The 21582-nt window shown below is 46.9% G+C and overlaps 1 long non-coding RNA gene across 2 annotated transcripts in view; it reads left to right on the forward strand.

The window, feature by feature from the left end:
* Positions 1–21582, forward strand: part of LOC135051257 (uncharacterized) — a 146121-nt gene that overhangs the window by 37604 nt on the left and 86935 nt on the right. The window contains exon 3 of one of the 2 annotated variants that reach the window (XR_010242138.1): positions 817–926. The exons of the other annotated variant lie outside the window; for it this stretch is intronic. This is a non-coding gene — a long non-coding RNA (uncharacterized LOC135051257). Of the gene's footprint in view, positions 1–816; positions 927–21582 lie in introns of those variants that run through there. 2 annotated transcript variants of the gene reach the window in all.

Genomic DNA, 21582 nt, shown 5'->3' on the forward strand with positions numbered 1-21582 from the left:
ATCTTGGCGTTGTCCTGGATGGTGGCTTGACACTTAAACATCAGATATCAGCCACAATCAAATCCTCATTCTTTCACCTGAGGAACATAGCCAGAATCAAGCACTTAATTCCCTCAGATGATATGCCAAAAGTCATACATGCATTTGTATCATCTCGATTAGACTACTGTAATGCCCTCTACCTTGGTCTCCCAGCAAAAGAATTGCAACGCTTACAGCTGGTGCAAAATACAGCTGCCAGGCTGTTAACCAACCAGCCCCGTTCTAGCCACATAACACCCATCCTCTACTCCCTTCACTGGCTGCCTGTAAGATGGCGAATCATCTTCAAGATTGGCTTACTGAGTTTCAAAGCATTACATGACCAGGGCCCAAGGTACCTGAAACAGCTTCTGACCCCATACTGCCCCCTCGATTACTGCGATCTGTAGATGAAGGACTTTTAGCAGTACCTAGAATCTACCGTAATTCATCTGGGGGTCGAGCTTTTAGTCATGCGGCTCCGACTCTATGGAACTCACTTCCCCGCACAGTGCGAGAGGCCCCAACTATAGAATCCTTCAAAAGTAGACTCAAGACTTTCCTGTTTACTCAAGCATTTCCATAGTGTCCCTTTTAGTATCTTCATGCTTCTGTATTTTATGAAAATGTACTTCATTATTTTCTGTACTATATTATGCTATGTATCTGTTAAGCGCCTTGAGTCCTATTGGAGAAAGAGCACTATATAAATAAAATTATTATTATTATTATTATTATTATTATTATTATTATTACTACAAAAGTACATATTTTTTCCCCTCTTTTTCTTTGTAGCATAGCTGCCATGGAAGCCAGAGTTCAGATGGATCTCTTGCACTCAGGAATAGGTGTGCATTGATAATGATGATGGCTTGAACAAGCATAGATAGAGGTGATGCAATCCAAACATGCATGCAAATCAGCATATGAGCAAATATATGCATTTAGGGACTCATTTTAAGTTGTAAGGTAATGTGGCTGATTGGGATGCGGTTAGTGTCCCGGCACTAGGGATGCCGGCGGTCATGTTACCGACGTCTGAATCCCTACACCACTGGGAATCTCGTTGCTAGAACACTGACTGCTGACATCCTGAGGGTAAGTATTGGGTTAGGCCCAGGAGGGGGTTATGGTGAAGCACCAGATTAGCCTTAGCCACACCCCCCCCACCACAATCTTAGCCTTAGCCGCCGCCCCCTGGGTCTTAGCCCTAGGTGCCACCCAGGGCACAGGTCAGGGGTAAAATAATTACCCCGTCCCCTGTTGGCATTCTCATGGACAGGATGCCAGTGCCAGTCATGTGACCGCTGGCATCCCGACCACGGAATCTCATATCACACCCGGCTGACTTTTCCTATGCTGCAGCATTGTACTCACTTTCATATGCTAATACGATAATTGGACAAACTAAGTGTCTGATTCAGAGTTGAATGCTATTGCACAGCCGTGAGGAAGCAGCTGTTCAATACCGTACAACTAATATGCAAATGCAGCAGGAAGCGTCTTGTGTAAATAGACGTCTCCAGTCTGCTTCCATGATCCGCTGGTGCATCTTAAGTCACAATTCAATGTTATTACTCACAACAACAAAAAATAGTTAAAAAAATATTTGTGCCAATTTTTTAAGCAAATATGTAGATAGTTCATAAAAGATCCTGATATGAGCCTGTTCCTATGGATGCTTCCAGTTCCAATGGAGCTTTATCATGGAGTAGTCCAAGCAATATGGTAGGACTAATGATTAGAGCCGGTCATTTTTGCTCACTTCTAGAGGAATGATCTCCTAGGCATACTGTAGATCAGGCATTCCCAACCACGGTCCTCAAGGCATACCAACAGTGCAGGTTTTAGTGATATCCAGGCTACAGCACAGATGGTTAAATCAAAATAACTGAGCTACTAATTAAGTCACCTGTGCTGAAGCCTGGATATCACTAAAACCTGGACTGTTAGTGTGCCTCGAGGACTGTGGTTGGGAATGACTGCTGTAGATGAACAAACGCTTTTGCTGGAATCCTGAAATGTCTGCTGTATCAGTCCACACCACTACTCTATCGGTCAAGCAAAGCAGTTTACAAAGTTCATGGTAAGCTTCATCCTTTATATCAATCCTGAAGCTGGTTCAGACCGTTCAGGTAAGACATGTCAGTCCAATTGGTGGGTAGAGGTAAGTACACCTGTACAGGTGAGGGTCTGGGGCTAAGGATGGTGATGTGGCTGGGGACTGAGGATGGTGATGTAGCTGGTGGCTAAGGATGGTACTGCTTCGGCTGTGACTAATGATGGTGAGGGGCTGCGACTGAGGAAGGTAATGGGGGGCTGTGGCCAAGGAAGGTGGTGGGGCGGAGGCTGAGGAACGTAATGGGGGCTGTGGCTGAGGAATGTGATGGGGCTGTGGCTGAGGAAGGTGATGGTGCTGTTGCTAAGGAAGGTGATGGGGGCTGTGGCTGAGGAAAGTGATGGGAGCTGTGGCTGTGGAAGGTAATGTAGCTGTGGCTGAGGATGGTGATGGGGCTGTGGCTGAGGAAGGGGATATGGGAATATTGAGGGATGGAGGACAGTGTTGAGAGACTGAGTACAGTTTTGAGGGGCTGACAGTGATGAGATACTGAGGTGATGAGGGCTGAGGACAGTGATGAGGTGATTAGAGCCCAGGGAAGGGAGGGTGTGGACGCAGTGACATGAGCTTGCTCCGGGTGACATGGCTCCACACTATGCCTCGGCTTCTCAGTATGCATGACTCAGAGTTACACGGAGCTGTATATGCACTCCCACGATACTCTCATGAAATAGTCACCACATTTGTTTTGATACGCATAGCAAAGTTGCCACTCAGAAACGCCTATTTCATGCTGGACTCTGTTGCACAAGTTGCAGCATGCATACACCTACTTGCAACTTTGGACACACTGTGCTGCCCATATGTCTGTATGCCTACACAATGCAAGAACAATGGTGTCTAACTTGTGTGCAAGTCTGAAATGTTTCCTTATTGTTTCTGTACATATTACATGGGGGAGGAGAAGAACTCACTGCATACCTCCCAACTGTCCCGTATTTTGCAGTGGGGAGTATAGGTGAAAGATCCTGTCACTCGCTGCTTTGCTTAGCAGAGCAGCGGTGAGTCACATGAGAGGGTGTGACTGGGGGCATGCCAGCAGCTCACAGAGTGCTGGCCATACTCCCAAAGTGATGAAAAAGGGAGGCGTAGCTCGCGATCACAGCATTTCCGCAAAGCCATGCCCCTTTTTCGTAGCCCATGCCCCCTTTTTGGGCATGCACGCGGTGAAGCCACCCAAGGGAGTCCTGCATTAGAGGGTTCAGATGTTGGGAGGTATGTGACTGTGCTTTTCAGTCATAATTCCATAGTTGAGGTCAGATGCGTCACCCAGTGCGCACCCCTGAGCTCCTGCCGTGCTCGCAGTAAAAGGGGCATGGTCTTACCCATGGGGGGTGTTGCTTCGCGGGGATCCCAGAATCGTCACTCTGGGGGTATGCCCAAGCATCTCTGGAGATGCTGGGCTTCCCCCGGAGACAGTCTCCGTGCGCTGTCGGATCCTCGTCTATCACAGGAGCCGGGTGCTGTAGGAGACTTTCTCACTGCAGCACCTGGCTCCTGACACTGCGGAGGAGCTGACATTTGGTGTCACTTCCCTCCGGGTGTCACACCCGGGTGCGGGACGCACCCCCCGCCCCCACCTTGTGACGCCACTAGTTGAGATAATACACTATAACACAGGCAGGAAAGAGTTCCAATAGCAAATAATGCCACTGGTTCTTTTCTGTCAGTATTCTAATGCAGTGTCTCTTAAACCGGGTCCTCACGGAAAAGTAACAGTGCATGTTTTTCAGATCTTCTAGCTGGAGCACAGGTGTCTTAACTAGAGATGAGCGGGTTCGGTTCGTCGAGATCCGAACCCCCCCGAACTTCATCTATTTTACCCAGTTCCGAGGCAGCCTCGGATCTTCCCGCCTTGCTCCGTTAACCCAAACGCGGCCGAACGTCATCATCCCGCTGTCGGATTCTCGCAAGATTCGTATTCTATATAAAGAGCCGCGCATCGCCGCCATTTTCACTCGTGCATTGGAGATTGAACGGAGAGGACGTGGCTACGTTCTCTGCCTGAATAGCTCCATATCTGTGCTCAGTGTGCTGCAAATATCTGTGCTCAGTGTGCTGCAAATATCTACGTTCTCTGCCTGAAAAGCTTCATATCTGTGCTTAGTGTGCTTCAAATATCTGTGCTCAGTGTGCTGCATTTTGGTGACCAACAGTATATAGTTGTACAGTACAGTAGGCCATTGCTGTATCTTGCAGCTCCGTGTCACTGCAAGTATCCATTCCATATCTGTGCTGCATTTTTGTGAGCAGTATATATAGTAGTACAGTGCAGCATTTTGGTGACCAACAGTATATAGATGTACAGTACAATAGGCCATTGCTGTATCTTGCAGCTCCGTGTCACTGCAAGTATCCATTCCGTATCTGTGCTGCATTTTTGTGAGCAGTATATATAGTAGTACAGTGCAGCATTTTGGTGACCAACAGTATATAGTTGTACAGTACAGTAGGCCATTGCTGTATCTTGCAGCTCCGTGTTACTTCAAGTATCCATATTTGTGCTGCATTGTTGTGAGCAGTATATAGTAGTACAGTGCAGCATTGTGGTGACCAGTATACTACAGTACAATAGTCCAGTGCTGTTCTCGATGCTCAGTGTCAGTTCTCCGTAGTATCATCAGTGCTCAGTATAATCAGTGATTGATCAGTATAATCAGTTCTCAGTATAATCAGTGCGCTGTTAGACGTGCGCCCGCTTTCTGCCATTAGTGCATTGGGATTTAGACAATTGATGAAGTTATTGTGTCCCCGGTACAAAATCCCATCTAGATTCCACTTCACTAGGCAGGCGATAGCGAGAAATTACCAATTAATATCAGTGATTTATAATTAATTATTAATTACAGTGATCTTGCCAAGTGATTCCAATGATTTTGTCATTTTCTTCCAGTGATTTGGACCAATAATACCATTGATTAGAACGAATAATTCCTGTGATTTTGTCATTTTCTTCCAGTGATTTGGACCAATAATACCATTGATTAGAACAAATAATTCCTGTGATTTTGTCATTTTCTTCCAGTGATTTGGACAAATAATACCATTGATTAGAACAAATAATTCCTGTGATATTGAGGTGTTTGTGTCGCTTAGCTTAGCCATCCAGCGACCACAGTGTACCTCTTTTTCTCTTTGCATCATGTGCTGTTTGGGGACTATTTTTTCAAGTGCCATCCTGTCTGACACTTCCGTATATGTCCAGTGGTACTGCCATTTGATATAATTCCCGACATTACTGCCATATAATTCCAGTGATTTTGTCATTTTCTTCCAGTGATTTGAACCAATAATACCATTGATTAGAAATAATTCCTGTGATTTGTCATTTTCTTCCAGTGATTTGGACCAATAATGCCATTGATTAGAACGAATAATTCTTGTGATATTGAGGTGTTTGTGTCGCTTAGCTTAGCCGTCCAGCGACCACAGTGCACCTCTTTTTCTCTTTTCTTTGCATCATGTGCTGTTTGGGGGCCAATTTTTTTAAGTGCCATCCTGTCTGACACTGCAGTGCCACTCCTAGATGGGCCAGGTGTTTGTGCTGCCCTCTTGGGTCACTTAGCTTAGTCATCCAGCGACCTCGGTGCAAATTTTAGGACTGAAAATAGTATTTTGAGGTGTGAGGTGTTCAGAATAGACTGGAAATTAGTGTAAATTATGGTTATTGAGGTTAATAATACTATAGGATAAAAATTACCCCCAAATTCTATGATTTAAGCTGTTTTTGAGGGTGTTTTGAAAAAAAAACACCCGAATTCAAAACACACCCGAATCCGACAAAAAAATTTCAGGGAGGTTTTGCCAAAACGCGTCCGAATCCAAAACACGGCCGCGGTACCGAATCCAAACACAAAACCCGAAAAATTTCCGGTGCACATTGCTAGTCTTAACTGACTAACACAATAGATCTACAGGTGGAATTAATTATTCCAAAGAATACCTTAAAAACACACACTGTTAGTGTCCATGTGGAACGAGTTCGAGAAAAAAATGTTCTAGTGGATCAAAATCTGGTAGAAATCATAGCAATTATTTTTTGCTGTCAGTAAATTGCGGAAATGGGTGGCCATTCACTGTTTTCTTCAAAATATTTCTGTATTATGGCCCTCATTCCGAGTTAATCGCTTGCTAGCTACTTTTAGCAGCCGTGCAAACGCATAGTCGCCGCCCATGGGAGAGTGTATCTTCGCTTTGCAAGTGTGCGATCGCATGTGCAGCCAAGCTGTGCAAAAACATTTTGTGCAGTTTCTGCGTAGGTCTGGACTTACTCAGCCCTTGCGATCACTTCAGTCTTTTTGGTCCCGGAATTGACGTAAAACAACCGCCCTGCAAACGCTTGGACACGCCTGCGTTTTTTCCAAACACTCCCAGAAAACGGTCAGTTGCCACCCACACACGCCCTCTTCCTGTCAATCTCCTTGCGATCGCCTGTGCAAATGGATTCTTCATTAAATCCGTAGCTCATCAACGATCCGCTGTGTACCCGTACGACGCGCATGCACTTTGCAGTGCATACGCATGCGCAGTAGAGACCTGACCGCTGCACTGCGAAAAACTGCAGCGAACCATCAACTCGGAATGACCCTCTATGTCCAGATGTGTAGCTAGGTGCCATAGCTAGGTATGTTTCAGCGCCTCCTCTCCTGTACTGAACTGGGTGCATGTTACATTTGAAAATAAGAAATATTTAAAAATGCTAAATTAGTGACAGGTCCGATTCCAAACCTTGTGGATCTTAGGACGAAAGCTTCCTTTGGGCACCCCCCATGTGTAAAATAGGGATAGTGTGCACTGAAGGCGCGCAACAAAAATATATGGGCGTGGCTTCATGGGGAAGGGGCGTGGCCACATAATAGTATCAATTCAAATTACACCAAAGAGTATTGTCCGTTATTCACATTACACCGCACAGTAGTGTCTGCAGTTCATATTACACCACACAGTAGTACTCCATATACACTTTACTCCACACAGAAGAGCCCCTTATACATGTTATACAACATGGTAGAGCCGCTTATACATATGCCACAGTAGAGCCATTTCTAAACGTTAAACCACAGTAGAGCCGCTTATACGTGTTACTCTGCAGCTTCTAATGCAGAGAGTGGTGCTGCAGCAGCCGAGGCAGAAAAAGGGTAGAGATAGAGATAGGCCTGTGCATTATGTTCTGAAAAATGTTAATATTTATTGAGGAGAATCCCATGATGTAATATATGCAGTATCTATATTTAGTGGGACATGTAAACATTTCTTGGGGAGGATCCCATGATGTAAGCATGTCTATGCAGTGATTATATATAATGGGACGTGTAAATATTTCTTGGGGAGGATCCCATGATGTAAGCATGTCTATGCAGTGATTATATATAATGGGACGTGTAAACATTTCTTGGGAAGGATCCCATGATGTAAGCGTATCTATGCAGTGTTTATATAAAATGGGACAAGTAATCATTTCTTGGGGAGGGTCCCAATATGTAATATTTGCAGTATCTATATTTACTGGGGGGTGGGGTACGGGATCTCGACAGTCAGGATGATGGCGGTCATAATACTGAATACCGATAGTGGAATCCTGACGTTCAGAATCCTGACACATTTAAGTCTGCTAAAAATTCTCCTTACCCTAACCCTCGCCTCCCGCAGCCTAACCCTAGCCCTCCCCTTAGTGCCTAACCCTAACTTACCCCCCCCCCCCCTCCCGCGGCCTAATCCTCCACCTCATACTTATGTTCTTATACATGTTATACAAAATGGTAAAGTCGCTTACACATAGTATGCCAGAGTAGAGCCACTTATACATGTTACACCACAATAGAGCAATTTATACATGTTACACCACAGTAGAGCCACTTATACACGTTATGCCACAGTAGAGCTGCTTACACTTGTTACTCTGTAGCTTCTAATACAGACAGATGTGTTAGAGCAGCAGCTGGGGCACAGAGATGTGCTGAAACATCAATGTAGAGAGAGGTGCTGTAGCAGCCAGGGCAGAGAGTAGTGCTGCAACAGCTGTGACAAAGGCCCTCATTCCGAGTTGTTCGCTCGTTCTTTTCCTTCGCATCGGTGCGATTTTCCGCTAACTGCGCATGCGCAATAATCGCACTGCGGCTGCGCCAAGTAAATTTGCTAAGAAATTTGGTATTTTACTCACGGCATTACAAGGTTTTTTCTTCGTTCTGGTGATCGTAGTGTGATTGACAGGAAGTGGGTGTTTCTGGGCGGAAACTGGCCGTTTTATGGGAGTGTGTGAAAAAACGCTGCCGTTTCTGGGAAAAACGCGGGAGTGGCTGTTGAAACGGGGGAGTGTCTGGGCGAACGCTGGGTGTGTTTGTGACGTCAAACCAGGAACGACAAGCACTGAACTGATCCAACTGGAAGAGTAAGTCTCGAGCTACTCAGAAACTGCAAAGAAAAATCTTTTCGCAATATTGCTAATACTTCATTCGCAATTCTGCTAAGCTAAGATTCACTCCCAGAGGGCGGCGGCTTAGCGTGTGCACTGCTGCGAAAAGCGGCTTGCGAGCGAACAACTCGGAATGAGGGCCAAAGAGAGGTGCTGCAGTAGCCGAGGCAGAAAGAGATGTTGCAGCAGCGGCGGCATAGAGAGGTGCTACAGCAGCTGGGACATACTTACCTACTTTTACTGTCTCCTCTCCGGGAGAAGCCCGGCGAGGAGACGCTGCAGAAGACTTCAGGGGGCGGGGCTGGGCTGTGACATTTTAACCCATTCACCACTCCACGGACCCGCAAACTCAGAAGAGTATCTCTCCATCCTGCCCGCATCACTAGGATGCGAGCAGGATGCGGGAGACTTGCATACTCTTCCGGGGGTTCGGGGGGCTACCCCCAAAAACGGGAGCCTCCCGCTGCTTCCGGGAGAGTATGAGCTGGGACAAGAGGCGATGCAGCAGCCGGGGCAGAAAGAGGTGCTGCAGCAGCGAGGTTAGGGAGTGGTGTAGCAGCACAGAAGTAACCCTGCTGCAGAGCTACAACCAGACAGTGAGACATATAAAGAGGACGGCAGAGCTCCGGCATGTGCTGGCTGTCAATGTCTCCTGCTGTTGCCTCTGGCCTACCCTGTTCCTTACCTAGGCTTGTTCCAGTGTGCGCGCCTCTGTTTCTCCTCCTCCTGCTTTGCGGCTGCCTTTACAGCGGCCCACGGAATAGTGGGCACAGGAAGGTGGCAGGCGGCAGTGCGCCCTCTAACTATTCCAGCGCACAGATCTCGCACTCCACTGAAGCCAACCTCGCTACACCCCTGATCATGTATATCAAAATACATTAATTGTGATTTTTTTATTGGATTTCTTTCCTTTCTTTGTAACATACATGGGCATGCCGTATGGAGGATTTCCAAAGGGAGGTTTCAAAACTTTTGTAAGGAGAATACTGCTTAAGAAATCACAGAAGTATTTGTACCACCACAATACTTGCTCTCTTATCGCATCTCCCATCTTTCAATAAAACATTTTGTTAATGATAGAGATGAGCGGGTTCGGTTTCTCTGAATCCGAACCCGCCAGAACTTCATGTTTTTTTTCACGGGTCCGAGCGACTCGGATCTTCCCGCCTTGCTCGGTTAACCCGAGCGCGCCCGAACGTCATCATGACGCTGTCGGATTCTCGCGAGGCTCGGATTCTATCGCGAGACTCGGATTCTATATAAGGAGCCGCGCGTCGCCGCCATTTTCACACGTGCATTGAGATTGATAGGGAGAGGACGTGGCTGGCGTCCTCTCCGTTTAGAATAGATTAGAGAGACACTTGATTTACTAATTTTGGGGAGCATTAGGAGTACTCAGTACAGTGCAGAGTTTTGCTGATAGTGACCACCAGTTTTATTTATAATCCGTTCTCTGCCTGAAAAAAGCGATACACAGCACACAGTGACTCAGTCACATACCATATCTGTGTGCACTGCTCAGGCTCAGGCCAGTGTGCTGCATCATCTATTATCTATATATAATATTATATATATCTGTCTGACTGCTCAGCTCACACAGCTTATAATTGTGGGGGAGACTGGGGAGCACTACTGCAGTGCCAGTTATAGGTTATAGCAGGAGCCAGGAGTACATAATATATTATATAGTGAGTGACCACCAGACACACAGTGCAGTTTATTTAATATATCCGTTCTCTGCCTGAAAAAAGCGATACACACAGTGACTCAGTCAGTCACATACCATATCTGTGTGCACTGCTCAGGCTCAGGCCAGTGTGCTGCATCATCTATATATATTATATATCTGTCTGACTGCTCAGCTCACACAGCTTATAATTGTGGGGGAGACTGGGGAGCACTACTGCAGTGCCAGTTATAGGTTATAGCAGGAGCCAGGAGTACATAATATTATATTAAAACAGTGCACACTTTTGCTGCAGGAGTGCCACTGCCAGTGTGACTAGTGACCAGTGACCTGACCACCAGTATATATAATATTAGTAGTAGTATACTATCTCTTTATCAACCAGTCTATATTAGCAGCAGACACAGTACAGTGCGGTAGTTCACGGCTGTGGCTACCTCTGTGTCGGCACTCGGCAACCCGTCCATAATTGTATATACCACCTAACCGTGGTTTTTTTTTCTTTCTTTATACATACATACTAGTTACGAGTATACTATCTCTTTATCAACCAGTCTATATTAGCAGCAGACACAGTACAGTGCGGTAGTTCACGGCTGTGGCTACCTCTGTGTCGGCACTCGGCAGCCCGTCCATAATTGTATATACCACCTAACCGTGGTTTTTTTTTCTTTCTTTATACATACATACTAGTTACGAGTATACTATCTCTTTATCAACCAGTCTATATATTAGCAGCAGACACAGTACAGTGCGGTAGTTCACGGCTGTGGCTACCTCTGTGTCGGCACTCGGCAGCCCGTCCATAATTGTATATACCACCTAACCGTGTTTTTTTTTTCTTTCTTTATACATACATACTAGTTACGAGTATACTATCTCTTTATCAACCAGTCTATATATTAGCAGCAGACACAGTACAGTGCGGTAGTTCACGGCTGTGGCTACCTCTGTGTCGGCACTCGGCAGCCCGTCCATAATTGTATATACCACCTAACCGTGGTTTTTTTTTCTTTCTTTATACATACATACTACTTACGAGTATACTATCTCTTTATCAACCAGTCTATATATTAGCAGCAGACACAGTACAGTGCGGTAGTTCACGGCTGTGGCTACCTCTGTGTCGGCACTCGGCAGCCCGTCCATAATTGTATATACCACCTAACCGTGGTTTTTTTTTCTTTCTTTATACATACATACTAGTTACGAGTATACTATCTCTTTATCAACCAGTCTATATATTAGCAGCAGACACAGTACAGTGCGGTAGTTCACGGCTGTGGCTACCTCTGTGTCGGCACTCGGCAGCCCGTCCATAATTGTATATACCACCTAACCGTGGTTTTTTTTTCTTTCTTTATACATACATACTAGTTACGAGTATACTATCTCTTTATCAACCAGTCTATATATTAGCAGCAGACACAGTACAGTGCGGTAGTTCACGGCTGTGGCTACCTCTGTGTCGGCACTCGGCAGCCCATCCATAATTGTATATACCACCTAACCGTGGTTTTTTTTTCTTTCTTTATACATACATACTAGTTACGAGTATACTATCTCTTTATCAACCAGTCTATATATTAGCAGCAGACACAGTACAGTGCGGTAGTTCACGGCTGTGGCTACCTCTGTGTCGGCACTCGGCAGCCCGTCCATAATTGTATATACCACCTAACCGTGGTTTTTTTTTCTTTCTTTATACATACATACTAGTTACGAGTATACTATCTCTTTATCAACCAGTCTATATATTAGCAGCAGACACAGTACAGTGCGGTAGTTCACGGCTGTGGCTACCTCTGTGTCGGCACTCGGCAGCCCGTCCATAATTGTATATACCACCTAACCGTGGTTTTTTTTTCTTTCTTTATACATACATACTAGTTACGAGTATACTATCTCTTTATCAACCAGTCTATATATTAGCAGCAGACACAGTACAGTGCGGTAGTTCACGGCTGTGGCTACCTCTGTGTCGGCACTCGGCAGCCCGTCCATAATTGTATACTAGTATCCAATCCATCCATCTCCATTGTTTACCTGAGGTGCCTTTTAGTTGTGCCTATTAAAATATGGAGAACAAAAATGTTGAGGTTCCAAAATTAGGGAAAGATCAAGATCCACTTCCACCTCGTGCTGAAGCTGCTGCCACTAGTCATGGCCGAGACGATGAAATGCCAGCAACGTCGTCTGCCAAGGCCGATGCCCAATGGCATAGTACAGAGCATGTCAAAACCAAAACACCAAATATCAGTAAAAAAAGGACTCCAAAACCTAAAATAAAATTGTCGGAGGAGAAGCGTAAACTTGCCAATATGCCATTTACCACACGGAGTGGCAAGGAACGGCTGAGGCCCTGGCCTATGTTCATGGCTAGTGGTTCAGCTTCACATGAGGATGGAAGCACTCAGCCTCTCGCTAGAAAACTGAAAAGACTCAAGCTGGCAAAAGCACCGCAAAGAACTGTGCGTTCTTTGAAATCCCAAATCCACAAGGAGAGTCCAATTGTGTCGGTTGCGATGCCTGACCTTCCCAACACTGGACGTGAAGAGCATGCGCCTTCCACCATTTGCACGCCCCCTGCAAGTGCTGGAAGGAGCACCCGCAGTCCAGTTCCTGATAGTCAGATTGAAGATGTCAGTGTTGAAGTACACCAGGATGAGGAGGATATGGGTGTTGCTGGCGCTGGGGAGGAAATTGACCAGGAGGATTCTGATGGTGAGGTGGTTTGTTTAAGTCAGGCACCCGGGGAGACACCTGTTGTCCGTGGGAGGAATATGGCCGTTGACATGCCAGGTGAAAATACCAAAAAAATCAGCTCTTCGGTGTGGAGGTATTTCACCAGAAATGCGGACAACAGGTGTCAAGCCGTGTGTTCCCTTTGTCAAGCTGTAATAAGTAGGGGTAAGGACGTTAACCACCTCGGAACATCCTCCCTTATACGTCACCTGCAGCGCATTCATAATAAGTCAGTGACAAGTTCAAAAACTTTGGGTGACAGCGGAAGCAGTCCACTGACCAGTAAATCCCTTCCTCTTGTAACCAAGCTCACGCAAACCACCCCACCAACTCCCTCAGTGTCAATTTCCTCCTTCCCCAGGAATGCCAATAGTCCTGCAGGCCATGTCACTGGCAATTCTGACGAGTCCTCTCCTGCCTGGGATTCCTCCGATGCATCCTTGCGTGTAACGCCTACTGCTGCTGGCGCTGCTGTTGTTGCCGCTGGGAGTCGATGGTCATCCCAGAGGGGAAGTCGTAAGCCCACTTGTACTACTTCCAGTAAGCAATTGACTGTTCAACAGTCCTTTGCGAGGAAGATGAAATATCACAGCAGTCATCCTACTGCAAAGCGGATAACTGAGTCCTTGACAACTATGTTGGTGTTAGACGTGCGTCCGGTATCCGCCGTTAGTTCACAGGGAACTAGACAATTTATTGAGGCAGTGTGCCCCCGTTACCAAATACCATCTAGGTTCCACTTCTCTAGGCAGGCGATACCGAGAATGTACACGGACGTCAGAAAAAGACTCACCAGTGTCATAAAAAATGCAGTTGTACCCAATGTCCACTTAACCACGGACATGTGGACAAGTGGAGCAGGGCAGGGTCAGGACTATATGACTGTGACAGCCCACTGGGTAGATGTATGGACTCCCGCCGCAAGAACAGCAGCGGCGGCACCAGTAGCAGCATCTCGCAAACGCCAACTCTTTCCTAGGCAGGCTACGCTTTGTATCACCGCTTTCCAGAATACGCACACAGCTGAAAACCTCTTACGGCAACTGAGGAAGATCATCGTGGAATGGCTTACCCCAATTGGACTCTCCTGTGGATTTGTGGCATCGGACAACGCCAGCAATATTGTGTGTGCATTAAATATGGGCAAATTCCAGCACGTCCCATGTTTTGCACATACCTTGAATTTGGTGGTGCAGAATTTTTTAAAAAACGACAGGGGCGTGCAAGAGATGCTGTCGGTGGCCAGAAAAATTGCGGGACACTTTCGGCGTACAGGCACCACGTACAGAAGACTGGAGCACCACCAAAAACTACTGAACCTGCCCTGCCATCATCTGAAGCAAGAAGTGGTAACGAGGTGGAATTCAACCCTCTATATGCTTCAGAGGTTGGAGGAGCAGCAAAAGGCCATTCAAGCCTATACAATTGAGCACGATATAGTAGGTGGAATGCACCTGTCTCAAGTGCAGTGGAGAATGATTTCAACGTTGTGCAAGGTTCTGATGCCCTTTGAACTTGCCACACGTGAAGTCAGTTCAGACACTGCCAGCCTGAGTCAGGTCATTCCCCTCATCAGGCTTTTGCAGAAGAAGCTGGAGGCATTGAAGAAGGAGCTAAAAGGGAGCGATTCCGCTAGGCATGTGGGACTTGTGGATGCAGCCCTTAATTCGCTTAACAAGGATTCACGGGTGGTCAATCTGTTGAAATCAGAGCACTACATTTTGGCCACCGTGCTCGATCCTAGATTTAAAGCCTACCTTGGATCTCTCTTTCCGGCAGACACAGGTCTGCTGGGGTTGAAAGACCTGCTGGTGACAAAATTGTCAAGTCCAGCGGAACGCGACCTGTCAACATCTCCTCCTTCACATTCTCCCGCAACTGGGGGTGCGAGGAAAAGGCTCAGAATTCCGAGCCCACCCGCTGGCGGTGATGCAGGGCAGTCTGGAGCGACTGCTGATGCTGACATCTGGTCCGGACTGAAGGACCTGACAACGATTACGGACATGTCGTCTACTGTCACTGCATATGATTCTCTCAACATTGATAGAATGGTGGAGGATTATATGAGTGACCGCATCCAAGTAGGCACGTCACACAGTCCGTACTTATACTGGCAGGAAAAAGAGGCAATTTGGAGGCCCTTGCACAAACTGGCTTTATTCTACCTAAGTTGCCCTCCCACAAGTGTGTACTCCGAAAGAGTGTTTAGTGCCGCCGCTCACCTTGTCAGCAATCGGCGTACGAGGTTACATCCAGAAAATGTGGAGAAGATGATGTTCATTAAAATGAATTATAATCAATTCCTCCGCGGAGACATTGACCAGCAGCAATTGCCTCCACAAAGTACACAGGGAGCTGAGATGGTGGATTCCAGTGGGGACGAATTGATAATCTGTGAGGAGGGGGATGTACACGGTGATATATCGGAGGGTGAAGATGAGGTGGACATCTTGCCTCTGTAGAGCCAGTTTGTGCAAGGAGAGATTAATTGCTTCTTTTTTGGGGGGGGTCCAAACCAACCCGTCATATCAGTCACAGTCGTGTGGCAGACCCTGTCACTGAAATGATGGGTTGGTTAAAGTGTGCATGTCCTGTTTTGTTTATACAACATAAGGGTGGGTGGGAGGGCCCAAGGACAATTCCATCTTGCACCTCTTTTTTCTTTTCTTTTTCTTTGCATCATGTGCTGATTGGGGAGGGTTTTTTGGAAGGGACATCCTGCGTGACACTGCAGTGCCACTCCTAGATGGGCCCGGTGTTTGTGTCGGCCACTAGGGTCGCTAATCTTACTCACACAGTCAGCTACCTCATTGCGCCTCTTTTTTTCTTTGCGTCATGTGCTGTTTGGGGAGGGTTTTTTGGAAGGGACATCCTGCGTGACACTGCAGTGCCACTCCTAGATGGGCCCGGTGTTTGTGTCGGCCACTAGGGTCGCTAATCTTACTCACACAGCTACCTCATTGCGCCTCTTTTTTTCTTTGCGTCATGTGCTGTTTGGGGAGGGTTTTTTGGAAGGGACATCCTGCGTGACACTGCAGTGCCACTCCTAGATGGGCCCGGTGTTTGTGTCGGCCACTAGGGTCGCTTATCTTACTCACACAGCGACCTCGGTGCAAATTTTAGGACTAAAAATAATATTGTGAGGTGTGAGGTATTCAGAATAGACTGAAAATGAGTGTAAATTATGGTTTTTGAGGTTAATAATACTTTGGGATCAAAATGACCCCCAAATTCTATGATTTAAGCTGTTTTTTAGTGTTTTTTGAAAAAAACACCCGAATCCAAAACACACCCGAATCCGACAAAAAAAATTCGGTGAGGTTTTGCCAAAACGCGTTCGAACCCAAAACACGGCCGCGGAACCGAACCCAAAACCAAAACACAAAACCCGAAAAATTTCAGGCGCTCATCTCTAGTTAATGAATGAGGTTCTTGTAAGGATTTTTATTTGTTTAATAAATTAAATCTGTGCCTGACCGGTTGCTGTTAAAATGATGGGATGATTGCAGAGAGAGTCGGGAGGGTTCTGAGCAAAAGGAAGTTCTCTCAAGTTTGCACTTCAAAATCCTAGGGGTACATATGAGATGAAGGAAGAAAAAGAGACCTAGGGGCTAATTCAGTAAGTATAGCAAATTCTGCTAATCAGCAGAATTTGCTATCCTTTTGCACACTTGCTGGGGGCCGCCCAGCACTGGGCAAGGCCATCCAGCATGCTGACCAGCGCCTCCCCCCCCCGCAACAAGCAGAAATTGCGATCGCCTCGAATTTCTGCTTGTCAGCAGAAACTAAGGTTGACTCCTGCCGGCGTAGCGCAACATCTGCTGCTCACAGTTACATTTTATCAGTTTTACATTGTAGCTGTCAAGTCACAGCAAGTACTTAATGAATATTCAATCATGTTTGTGAGTGACTTCTGTGACATGAGTCACAGGCAAGTCACTCACAAGGTGGCATTGTTCAGACTACCTACTGTATGTGGCCTATGCTGCCTTCTCTATAGCAGTAGACGGCGTGTAGAACATGGTGCTGCCAACTTCAAGAGATGCTGATACAAGTACAGACGGGAGTTTTTGGGCAGCTGGAAAAAAATGTTTTTGTCTCTACTCCCTTACATAAAGTACTTGCCTACATTCCCATAAATTCTGGACAGGTCTCCCGAACTCCTGGGAGAGTAGACAAACCTCCCGGACACGCAAAGTGGCATCATACAGTGAAGGGGTGGGACTGCACTGAAGTGATTCATAGTACCATACCAAGTATTCACAGCGCTTCCACTTTTTCCACATTTTGTTATGCTACAGCCTTATTCCAAAATGGAATAAATTCATTTTTACCCTCCAAATTCTACACACAATACCCCATAATGACAATGTGAAAAAAGTTTTTTTGAGAAATCACATGTACATAAGTATTCAAAGCCTTTGCCAAGACAATCAAAATTGAGCTCAGGTGCGTCCTGTTTCCACTGATCATCCTTGAGATATTCCTAAAGTTTAATTGGAGTCCACCTGTGGTAAATTCAGTTGAATGGGCATGGTTTGGAAAGGCACACACCTGTTTATATAAGGTCCCACACTTGACAGTGCATGTCTGAGCACAAACCAAGCATGAAGTCAAAGGAATTGTCTGTAGACCACCGAGACAGGATTGACTCGAGGCACACGTCTGAGGAAGGGTACAGAAAAATATCTGCTGCTTTGAAGGTCCCAAGGAGCACAGTGGCCTCCATCATCCGTAAATGGAAGAAGTTCGGAACCACCAGGACTTTTCCTAGAGCTGTCCGGCAGTCTAAACTGAGCGATCGGGTGAGAAGAGGCCTAGTCAGGGAGGTGACCAAGAACCAGATGGTCACTCTGAAGGAGCTACAGCATTCATCTGTGGAGAGAGGAGAACCTTCCAGGAGGACAACCATCTCTGCAGCAATCCACCAATCAGTCCAGTATGGTATAGTGGCCACACGGAAGCCACTCCTTAGTAAAAGGCACATGGCAGCCCCTATGGAGTTTGCCAAAATGCACCTGAAGGACTCTCAGGCCATGAGAAACAAAATTCTCTGGTCTGATGAGACAAAGATTGAACTCTTTGGCGTGAATGCCAGGAGTCATGTTTGGAGGAAACCAGGCACCGCTCATCACCAGGCCAATACCATCCCTACAGTGAAGTATGGTGGTGGCAGCATCATGCTGTGGGGATGTATTTCAGCGGCAGGAACTTGGAAACTAGTCAGGATAGAGGGAAAGGTGAATGCAGCAATGTACAGAGACATCCTGGATGAAAACCTGCTCCTGAGCACTCTTGACCTCAGACCTGGGTGACGGTTCATCTTTCAGCAGGACAACGACCCTAAGCACACAGCCGAGATATTAAAGGAGTGGCTTCAAGACAACTCTGTGAATGTCCTTGAGTGACCCAGTCAGAGCCCAGACCTGAATCCGATTGAATATCTCTGGAGACATCTGAAAATGGCTGTGCACGGACGATTTTCATCCAACCTGATGGAGCTTGAGAGGTGCTGCAAAGAGGAATGGGTGAAACTGCCCAAAGATAGGTGTGCCAAGCTTGTGGCATCATATTCAAAAAGACTTGAGGCTGTAATTGCTGCCAAAGGTGCATCAACAAAGTACTGAGCAAAGGCTGTGAATACGTATGTACATGTGATTTTTTATTTTCTCTTACGTCCTAGAGGATGCTGGGGACTCCAAAAGGACCATGGGGTATAGACGGATCCGCAGGAGCTTGGGCACACTACAAAGATTTAGACTGGGTGTGAACTGGCTCCTCCCTCTATGCCCCTCCTCCAGACCTCTGTTAGACTTTGTGCCCAGGAGTGAATGGACACACACTAGGGTAGCTCTACTGAGTTTCTCTAAAAGAATTAGGTTTTTTATTTTCAGGAAGACCAGCTGGCTACAGGCTCCCTGCAGCGTGGGAGTGAGGGGAGAGAAGCAGGACCTACTTCTTCTTAGTTCAAGGGCTCTGCTTCTCGGCTACTGGACACCATTAGCTCCAGAGGGTTCGATCACGTGGTTCGCCTAGCTGCTTGTTCCCGGAGCCGCGCCGTCACCCCCCTCACAGAAGCCAGAAGAAAGAAGCCGGGTGGGTATGTGAAGAACAGAAGACTTCAGTGACGGCAGAAGACTTCAGTAACGGAGGTACAGCGCAGCGGTCGTGCTGCGCTCCATGCTCCCACACACCAACGCACTCACAGGGTGCAGGGCGCTGGGGGGGAGCGCCCTGGGCAGCAAGTTACTGATCTTTTAAAACACGGCTGGCATTAAAAGCGTTCTCGGTGCCTCGGCACCGTGTCCCATACCCCCGCCAGCATAGCGCATCAGACGCGCCAGTGACTCCCGCGCCGACCGCTCATGAGGGTGCAGGGCGCAGGGGGGGGGGCTCTGGGCAGCATGATGTACACTGTTTTAACGGTGTCCGTCCCCCGTCCCCCGCCAGCATGAAGCAGCGCTGCGCGCCACTTACTCCCGCGCCGTAGGCTCACGAGGGTGCAGGGCGCAAGGGGGGGGCGCCCTGGGCAGCATGATGTACACTGTTTTAACGCTGTGGACCTTATATACAGTGTGTAGACACTGTATAAGGTCCCCCGCTGGGAAAGAGAAGGTATATTTTTAGCGGGCTGAAGCGCAGAGAAGGGGCGGGGCTTCACCCTCACAACTCTTTCAGCGCCATTTTCCTCCTTGTCCCCGCCATTGTTCAATCGTGAGGGGGGAACAGTGTTTAGATTATAACACTTAGGTGGTTAAATGGGAGTATTCCATGTACCCTGGGTTTCCCTGGTCAGAATGCCACTATACCTATTTAGTCGACATATGTCGACAGGATTCAGTAATCTGTCACTAAAGGGGGATCGCTGTCGGCATCATTGAAGCCTATTGGTCCTCGAAGCAGTTTATGCAGTGTCAGCAGGTCGGTAGTTGCTTACTTGGCTAAAGGGAACATTATTTGGGTGACACAGTTGTATGCGGGCGACCCTGTCGGCACCAACTGTTTTTACTGAGAGTAACTTAACAGGCTGTAACTGCCTTAAGTCAGTATATATATATATATATATATATATATATGTGTGTTAGACAGATGGTTGTGCAATCGATGTTTTTTCCTTAAAATGCATCAAGTCCGTAATAATCAGGATGTGAGCGCAGGCACTTCCAATAAACAGTGTAACCAACACTATTAGTCCATTAGTGCTGAAAGAAAATGAAGGCGCACTCAGTGAGTCAAAGTATCACAAGATTTTACTAAAAAGTAACAAGCTCACATACATTGAGATAAAAGATCACCAGTGTGCAGACGAATCCCTGCTGCCTCCGGAGCAGCTTGCAGCGGCTCGCCCCGCACAGCACTGGCAGGTGCAATTTCAGTTCAGCGTCTCAGCCAACGGACCAGTGTTCCTGGAGTGAAACGAACACGTTCTTCCCAGGCCACGCCCAACGCGTTTCGTCACTGTATGACTTCGTCAGTTGTGATACTTTGACTCACTGAGTGCGCTTTCATTTTCTTTCAGCATATATATATATGTATTTATATATATATGTTCGGTACGGTTCCTTGGGCATGTAACTCAAGCACTGATATGGTAGTAGGTGGGAGAGTCTTAGAAAGTTTATTTAGGTATTTTCTACTCTGACCTCTCGGGGTCGCCAGATGGTTATTTTACCTGGTTACTACTCCCGGTTTGTCGACAAAATACTAGGGTTTCTGTCGACCATACGGTTTCCTGTCTGATCTACAACTGGGGCATGACTCCGAGAGTTACTGGAGTTTGTTCCCCGGGACGGTGTACCGCGGTTTGGGGGGATACTTCAGTTCAGTCAATCTCGGTGGATCCTGCTGGTAAGTCTAGTTTTGGGAGTTAGAGTATCCCACAACGGTTGTTGACGCATTCCTTTATGGGATCCAGTCATTTTAATCGGTTCGATACAGTTCTTTTTTTCCTTTCTATTCACCCTGTGGAAAGTGAAAAGGTAAGAGTTCTCCGGCCTTGTTAGGTTCGGAGAAGAGGATGTCGTGTCTATTTCTACCGCATTCACCACATGTCGCAGTGTCTATCTGACGAGACTCCACTCCGGGGACGACACAGTTACTATTTTCAGTTAGTCCAAGGATGAACTAGGACCGGTGAATAACTTATAGAATCCAGAAGGGGACATTCTGGAGTTACAGATGTTTTCCCTCACTAATTTTCTAATGGATATTGCTATTTCCCTCTGGAAGGGGGGGTGGGGGGGGGGGGGGGTAGTACGCGATGCCATACCAGAGGGCGTCAGGTTCAGGGCCTTGTCCTCCTGTCCCGGTTATATAGAAAAAACTAAAAACAGTAAGAACCATTGTTATTCTGTACTGAGATGTTCGCCTGATTGAGGTGAGGTAAAGAAATCATTGTTTCTCTCTGACTGTGCTTTGACACAGGCAAGGGCTGTTGTTCCCAACGGCGCAGATGTCGGAGGTAGTATCAGGGTAGATACTGAACGGTTGCGGTTCGGTGGTTTCCTGTGGACAGGGGTCTGAGGATCCGGAGTCAGATCAGATTTACAGGGCCAATGCATCAATATGTTCCGTTGATGAAGACGTTGGATGCGGCAT

This window comes from Pseudophryne corroboree, chromosome 2, assembly GCF_028390025.1.
Source record: "Pseudophryne corroboree isolate aPseCor3 chromosome 2, aPseCor3.hap2, whole genome shotgun sequence".
NCBI classification, from domain to species: domain Eukaryota; kingdom Metazoa; phylum Chordata; class Amphibia; order Anura; family Myobatrachidae; genus Pseudophryne; species Pseudophryne corroboree.